The sequence below is a fragment of the Coffea arabica genome, chromosome 5e, assembly GCF_036785885.1.
Source record: "Coffea arabica cultivar ET-39 chromosome 5e, Coffea Arabica ET-39 HiFi, whole genome shotgun sequence".
Taxonomy (NCBI): Eukaryota; Viridiplantae; Streptophyta; class Magnoliopsida; order Gentianales; family Rubiaceae; genus Coffea; species Coffea arabica.
This window is the reverse complement of record NC_092318.1, coordinates 36,342,813-36,351,129: the sequence shown is the minus strand read 5'-3', so window position 1 is coordinate 36,351,129 and position 8,317 is coordinate 36,342,813. Positions and strand designations below refer to the sequence as shown.

General features: G+C 38.2%; 1 pseudogene; it reads right to left on the bottom strand.

Annotated features, from left to right (window-relative positions):
• Positions 1 to 7,026: 7,026 nt before the first annotated feature.
• LOC113687270 (26S proteasome non-ATPase regulatory subunit 11 homolog) lies at positions 7,027 to 8,098 on the bottom strand (annotated as a pseudogene).
• Positions 8,099 to 8,317: the final 219 nt, after the last annotated feature.

The window sequence follows — 8,317 nt, the reverse complement described above, 5'->3', positions numbered from 1 at the left end:
CCCCTTTTTGCATTTTTTCTACACATTTTTGTATCATTCGGTCATTCTTTTGAATTTCTTTTATTCGGTTCAATAAATCAGATTTCACTGTGATATTTTCCAAAATTACTCTCTGTCGCTCCAACCGTGGATTTCATTCACTCACTTTTTCCAATAAATTCCATTCCTTAATCATTAATCCAGTCACCTGAACTTTTCAAATCAGAGCATCTGCTACAATGTTGACCTTTTCCGGGTGGTAGTTAATGGTACAGTTAAAATTCTCAAGAAATTCCACCCACCGACGCTGTCTCAAGTTTAGTTGTTTCTGAGAGAATAGATATTTCAAACTTTTATGATCGGTATAGACTTCAAAAGTTACCTCATATAAGTAATGTTTCCATTTCTTTAGGGCAAAAACTACAGCGGCCAATTCCAAATTATGAGTTAGGTAATTCCGCTCATGGGATTTTAATTTCCTAGAGGCATAGGCAATTATACTTTCATTCTGCATTAAAACACATCCCAATCCTTCTTTAGAGGCTTCAGTATATACAGAAAAACTGTCTTTCCTATTTGGTAAGGTTAAAACTGGCGCCGAAATTAACCATTTCTTTAATTCTCGGAAACTAGATTCACATTTAGAATTCCAGACAAATTGACCATGCTTTTTCGTCAGTTTCGTTAAAGGCTCTGCTAATTTGGAGAAGTCTTTGATGAACCGACAGTAATATCCTGCTAAACCCAGGAAACTACGAATCTCAGTTAGGGTTTCTGGCTATTTCCACTCAGTTACGGCTTCTACCTTCACTGGATCCACAGAAATACCATTTTTAGATATTACACGCCGCAGAAAAGAAATTTACTCCAACCAAAACTCACACTTGCTAAACTTGGCATATAATTGTTCTCTCAAAATCTGCAAAACTATCCTCAAATGCTGTTCATGATTCTCTCGAGTCTTAGAGTATACCTAGATATCATTTATAAATACCATGACAAATTGGTTCAAATAAGATTTAAAGACTCGGTGCATCAAATCTATAAATGCAGGCGGAGCATTTGTTAAACCAAACGGTATCACTGCAAACTCGAAATGTCCATATTTAGAATTAAAAACAGTTTTCGGTATATCCTCCTGCTTAATTCTTAACTGATAATAATCTTGCCTCAAGTCCAACTTTGAAAAAAATACTGCCCCTTGCAACTGATCAAACAACTCGTCAATGTATGGCAAAAGATATTTATTTTTCACCGTGACCTCATTTAAACCGTTATAGTCTATACAGAGTATCAAACTACCGTCCTTCTTTTTAATAAATAGAACAGGCGCTCCCCAAGGTGATTCACTTTCTCGAATAAACCTGCACTCTAATAAATTCTGTAATTGCAGTTTTAGTTCCTTAAATTTAGCAGGGGCTATTCGGTATGGTTCTTTCACAATAGGAGTGGTTCCAGGCACCAAATCAATTTAAATTCTATTTTCCTCTCTGGCGGCATCGACTTCAACTCGTCAGGAAAAATATCAAAAAATTCATTTACTACTAACACATCCTCCAGTTTTACCTTATTTCCAGGAGTATTAATTAAGAAAACTAAGTAACCCTGCGCCCCTTTATTCAATAATTTTCTGGCTCGAATTCCCGATATAAGTGCATATGAGACTAGTTTACCTTGCATATCCAATTTTAGAGTTGCCTCTCCTGGTATATAGAACTCTACCACCTTAGTCTTGCAATTTAATTGAGCATTATAATGAACCAACCAATCTATTCCTATAATCGCATCATACCCCTTGAGATCTAAACTTATCAAATCTACCACCAACTTTCGTTCTCCTACCCAAACCTCACAATTTTTATAAACCATGTTGGTAATTAGGTTTTGATCCCCAGTAGGTGTTCTAACTTCCAAACCATAGAGTAATTTGACGGGATTTATATCAATACCGCACATGAAGGCAGGATTTACAAAAGAATGGGTTGCCAAGGGTCAATTAAAAGTTTACCTAAGCGGTGGAATACAGGGATCGTACCTTCCACCACTTCAAATGACTCGGAAGCTCGTTGATGATCCAAGGCATAAACCCTTGCAGAGACTTTCGGTCTACTCCTACTAGCAGTAGATTGCTTAGAGTTTGATTTCTTTGGTTGCAAACTCTCATTTTTTTTAATGGGTTTTGATAGGACAGGCAGCGATATGATGCTCGGAACTTCCGTAACGGAGACATTTTTTCATCTTTCGCCAGCAAGTATCCTCGATGTGGTTTGTTTTACCACAATATCCACAGCTTACTAGAGGAGCTGGTGCAGGACGATCTTGGGAGACAGTCCTCTGTTGTTCTCTCTCATTTTGAGCTCCTCTCGGTGTCCATAGGATTCGAACTCCACCCGTTTCTCTTCCAAATTTAGGAGGCGGTACATTCTGATCACCTCGCCCGATGGTACTACTAGATGCACCTCGTCTCTTTGTTTGAAAAGTCCGAACTTGAAATCGAGTCTGCTCCATTCGTTGAGCCTTCTCATGAGCATCTTTAAACGTATTAATTTGAGTTGTAGCTAAATCTTTTTGGATTTTCACATTCAAACCCTGTAAAATCGCCTTATGTGTTTTTGCTCAGTAACCACTAGTTCTGGAGTAAATTTAGAGAGTCTGGTGAATTGAGTTTCATATTCTGCCACATTTGAAATGCTTTGGCACAGTTTGATAAATTCATCCCCTTTCTTCTCCTGAATTAAAGGCGGAAGAAATTTCTCATTAAATTCCCTAGTGAAATTAAACCAAGTACGTGGAGTTTGTTTCCTGTCCCATTTTGCCCTTACTATGTTCCACCAGGAACGGGCTGCGCCTTCCAACTGAAAAACGGCGAAAGTCACTTGCCTTTCCTCGGTGTAGTATAATGTAGCAAATATATCCACCATTCTTTCAAACTAGTTCTTGACAATTTCGGGATCTAGTCCTCCAAGAAATTTAGGAGGAGAAAATTTTTGGAGCCGTTCCAGGACCCTATCTTCATTTACTTCAGGGTCCCTTTACTGATTACCAGGCACCTGACCTTGCTGGTCAACCAATCGAATTAATAAGTCAATTATACGATTGATAGCCATAGCTATCTGGTCCCCTTCTTCACCTCTAGGTCCCTGGTTTTGATTTGCTACAGATTCTTATTCCTCTTCTTGATCCTGGGCTTGCCTGGGCCCACGCCCACGGCCCCGACCACGTTGTTGTCTGCCATCTATTATCCCTCACCGGTCTAGGGTCCACGGATTATAACTAATGGGGTAAGTAAGTATTTGTATATAATAGATAATCATGCATAATCAAAAGTCAAAGAGAATTAAAGTCAAAATCACGATAGGCAAGTGAAAATATAAAACAGTTAAGTGCCAAAATCAAAATAAAGTCAAAGTCAATGTTAATATACATTCAAGGGCTAATATCAGTTATTTACAAGTTAACAAGGCCAAAATATCAAGCACAAGCCCCAAAACTACAGGCATAATTCATCAAGCCATGTCACACAACCACCGAGTCAAAAGAAAGCTGTACAACCACCGAGTCACCACATCTCCTACCCTTTCTATGTACAATGATCAAAATCATCCAAAATGGTAACCTAACAGTCAAGACTTAGTCCGCCGCGGGACTAGCTGACCTCCCATCCTGGGCAGGTTCAGCTCCTGCATCGTCTCCTATGTTAGAAGGCTCATCATTTAATTTTTCAAGTAGATCTCTACAAACATTCAGGATAGACTCGGCTCTAGACCTCACCTTCATTGTTCCCCTAACCAGTCGCTCCTGGGCTTCTCCAAGTTGCGCACAGAGATCATCGGTCCTTTCTTGACCCTCAATCACATCATCCTCAAGTTCCTTAATCCGATCAGCTTGCATTTTAATAGTTTCCCTTAATTGATTCAATTCAGGTTTAAGCCTAGCATTATCCTTCGCTAGTGCCTTCCTTTCCTCCACCACAGCCAAAACTATTGGATTGGGATAGGCGTAAGTATGTCGACACTCGCAACACCGATGGCAGTTAGCTGGATTCCAATGTACGGCAACTCCTCCTGGCCTGATCTGGTATCTAATCATCGGTAATGGATCATGGGGCTGCCCGCCAACTTGACTACCACTAGGGCCATTAGGTCCGTTCATCCTTCATAAAGTATAGATAAAATGTTAAGTACTCTTAAGGAAAAAATGATCAAATATAATCTTAAACCCGTAAATTTCTAATACGTCTAGACCACTTCAAACCTAAACTCTGATACTACCTGTGACACACCCACCTCTCATCAAGGCGAACCCTAAGTACACACGAACCCTAATGAACTAGCAACCTAAGAAAACTAACGAAATATTTTCAAAGTAAAGGGTACAGATCATAATGAAAATATAACTGTCACGCTAGCTTCCCAAACTTAGAATATAGAGTTATAAGTCAAATTTATAACTCCAAATTTAATTTACATAGTATGCGGCAAACTTACAAATTCAAACTTACAAGAGTCAAAGGTAAAATCTTCTAAACAAAAGGTTACAATTCAAAGTACAAGTTCAAGATAAGAGTTAAGGCTATGAAAGTTCTTGATGACAGTTCCATCCCAGATCTACTAAGGAAAACAAAAGGAGTGGGGTGAGCTAAAACTCAATGAAGTTCCAAATAAACATGTAAGCACATAACTAATTAGGGATGTAATATAAACGAGTGAACACAGTACAATACTAGAACAAGTTAATCACAATTCAATTCAAGGATACGAGTGGTTTCTAAAAGCCAAATCCACTTAAACTTGATCGTATCGAAAATCCGTTGACTCTTCGTTAACGTATGCATCCAAGGATTTAATGTTCGTAAAACAGCACTTACTCCAGTTTCTGTCTACCAGTCAACCCCCTTATAGGGTCCGAACACTTCAAACAATATAAGTAGGCAATACTCGAGTATACCAGATTCCAGATTTCAGTAAACAGTCCTCAGGGTCCATTGGCCTTCTCGACCAAACCCTTGTTGGCTCAATACAACCGACTCACCTATGAGGTTGGGTACCCAAACAGTCACAGTAGTTAATGAGATATCACCCAAACAACACACATATAGTCAAATATAGAGAAATCACATCTTATAATAGCAGTTTACAGAGTCTCAGTGGAATCGAAAGAGGTCGAGTGTAATAAAGTACACGCTCACCTCGAATTTGTCAAATCAAATGTTTAGATCAAACAATCATAAGTTAAGTATTCAGATATCTCACATAGACAGGGAACAGGCAATGGAACGCTCACCTGTTAAGAAATGCAGAGCTTATTCATCAAGTTCCTTGGTTACGCTCACCTCCGTTTGCCAGTCCTAGGACAACGAGTGAAAATCGTTAACAATTTAGGTTCATTTTCCAACCCAAACATAAGTTCATTAGGTGACCAAGTAGGTTGTTAATCGACTCAATTTACCATGCAAGTTAAACCCAAAATGTAAAAAAGGTCATAAGAAAAGGAGTTTGACAAGTGCAAGAAAGTTGAGCAAAGCAAAAATCTTATTCAAGTTCAAAAGTGTCTTCGCAGGTAAACAATCGCGCACGTGCAATTTCGGGAAAACGGCTAGTCAGAATCATTGCAGTTAGCGGCGTTGGAAACTAGACTTGAAGGGCTTTCCAACGGTATAAAATGCAAACTCTAGTTCCTCTCCTATCAATACCAGTGGTCCGGGGAAGATGACTGATTTTCCTGTTTTGCTCAGCTCAATACATTGACAAAAATTACCGCATTCCTCCTTTCTAACCTCATTCGTTTTGGCTCAAATTCATCCAATTCAATCCCTTAAAGTTCATAGTACAGGAGTCAAGTTACATAACACCATTTAACCTTTAAATTCAACACACAAAATAAGGAAATGAACTAAGATAGTCCAACCAACAAGGAAGAACCAAAACAGTCCGCTATCTTGTCCAAAACAACTACTTTACTTGCTCCATTCCACCTCAACTCACACATATGTTTAGACTAATATTTAACCAAGTTTTCTTAACCTTAATTAAGGTTTAGTAAGTCACAAAGATCAAGAAAAAAACCTCTACTCCATGGCTGGACAGCAAAGAGAAAGAAAACAATCCCCAAGTTCACATTCAACTCCAACCTCCATCCTTTCATTATTGTTAACTTAAACAACATTCCAAGAGTTATCTCTAACTTTAAGAGGGTCCATAACATGTTAATACATCAAGAAAAATCACAAACAAAGCTTAGACAAAGAATCAAACACATGGCATGCCATACGACCAACCCTACTTCCACTTGTTTAGCTCAGGAGTTTAATCACAAATAATATCAACTCAACTTCTAGTTTGTTCTCAAAACCTTAAACACTTGATATAACACAATAAAGTTAAGATTTAAGAATCATTCACCTTTCTTAAGTGAAGCTTGAATCACCCAAAAGTTCACCAAACATGAGCTCCAAGCTTAAATCACACACAAGCCTTGAAGATAGTTCACTCAACTAACTTGGGTTCCTTCTCTTTTAGTTTTTGCTCGAAGTTCAAGCTAGGGTTTTCAAGCATGAAAATAAAGTTTTTCTTCTCTTTTGGAGGCTCAAGAGGTTCGGTCATAGGAGGAGAAAAATGGAGCCAACAAGGTTTAAATTTTTGCTAATTTCCATGGTCAAATAAGTTGAATGGTTAGGGCATTGCCACTTGTCTCAATCTTAGCCATTTTTTCTCTAAACCTTGCCAAATAAGGTTTCTTCCCTCCAAGTGTTATAAATGTCTAATTAACACCCTTAAACTCTCACATAAGGTCTCAAACACAATTAAAAAAGTATTTGGTCCTAATGCATATAGTGAAACAAAATGGTACCACTTCAAGGAGATGTTACAAATCATGTAGAATGCAATGCAAGTAAATGTTATAATTTATTTAGTCTTAGGGCAATGCAAGTAATTTAGGAGAATTTATATTTTTAAGTGAGGGTTCTCACAACAAGCTCATTCTACTGACTTTATAAGTTTGTTAAAGGTAGAAAATTCAGAAGTAATGAAGAGAAAACAAGCTTCATTAAGCAGATAGAGAATGATGCAGGGGCGAGGGAAGGGAAAAAGTGAAAAGATAAAAGCCAGCAAAGATAAGAAAAAGATAATAGTAGCAATAGGTAAGCTGTATATAGAATCTATAAACAAAATAAATGCATAAACACAATGGTACGCAACAAGATAGTGCAATGGAGGAAAGGCTTAAAGTGTCGTACAGTGATGAGAGGTGCCTGTGGAGAATAGGATCTTGGTGTAATTGGGTTCTAAAGTTTTGAAGCGTGGTCTCAAAGAGCTTAAGAGAGTGTTTTGAATAAGCATCAGCGATTGCTTTATTGCATGAAGTTTTGAGCCCTGATAGTGCTAGCCTACCTTGAAGGATAATATTATTCCTGCCACATCATCAGTCTAGTTGACCATGATTTTACACAACAAGATGTACTTTAGGCTATATATGGTTTGGGGATCTTCAAGGGCATTGAAAGCTTCAAATGGCACATAGAAGTAATTGTAAGCAGTTTTATAATCTTTTTCTTCTGCATGGAGAATCCCAGTCTGCAGATCAATGGTGTCGTGTTGTGCTGGAGGAACATAAATAACATTTGCTGTTGTTCTTGCAACTGTAAGTGCAGTTCTCGCTTTAGGTAGATTGCTTGTGAGAAATGAAGCTTGCTTTCTAGCAAGTCAATGTCTACAAGAAGTAGCTTCTTATCTAATCTTCTCACCTCCTTGATTGGTTTAGAAAGAAGAGCCAAAGCTTCAGAATGCTCCTTGTTCTTCATCAATAGAGCTGTGAGCTTTGCCTCAATATGCTAACAAAGGAAAGTTCGCTTCTTATCATGCGTTCATTGCACAATCTTCTTGCATATGGCAATCTAAAGATTATATGTGCCAAGTATTTTGGCCACTGTATCAACAATTTGATGAATAATTTTTGCAGCTTTTGCTTTGGGAATCAATGAAAAGAAGGGTTGAAGTTGGGTTAGAAGGTTCTTAGGTTCCTCTGTCTTATTTTCCTGCCTAAGCAAATCAGAGAGATTGGAGATGGCTTTCTCCTTTATTCTTAAGGCCTCTGGAAAAGATCAAGGGTTGGCAAGTATCGGATCAAATTACAGTCAGAAGGGCTAGTGGGTTCAGAAGCTTGTGTAAGTCAAGCAATAGTAGCTGGCAGGGAACATGTAAACATGGTAACGTCTCCGATGTTTGGATACCTATAATTTAAGATACAATTTAGGATCACATAGTTTGCAGAAAGCTTGGATGCCCTATCTTTAAGCCTAAATTGAATTATAGGATGCATTTATAAACATGTAATCAAG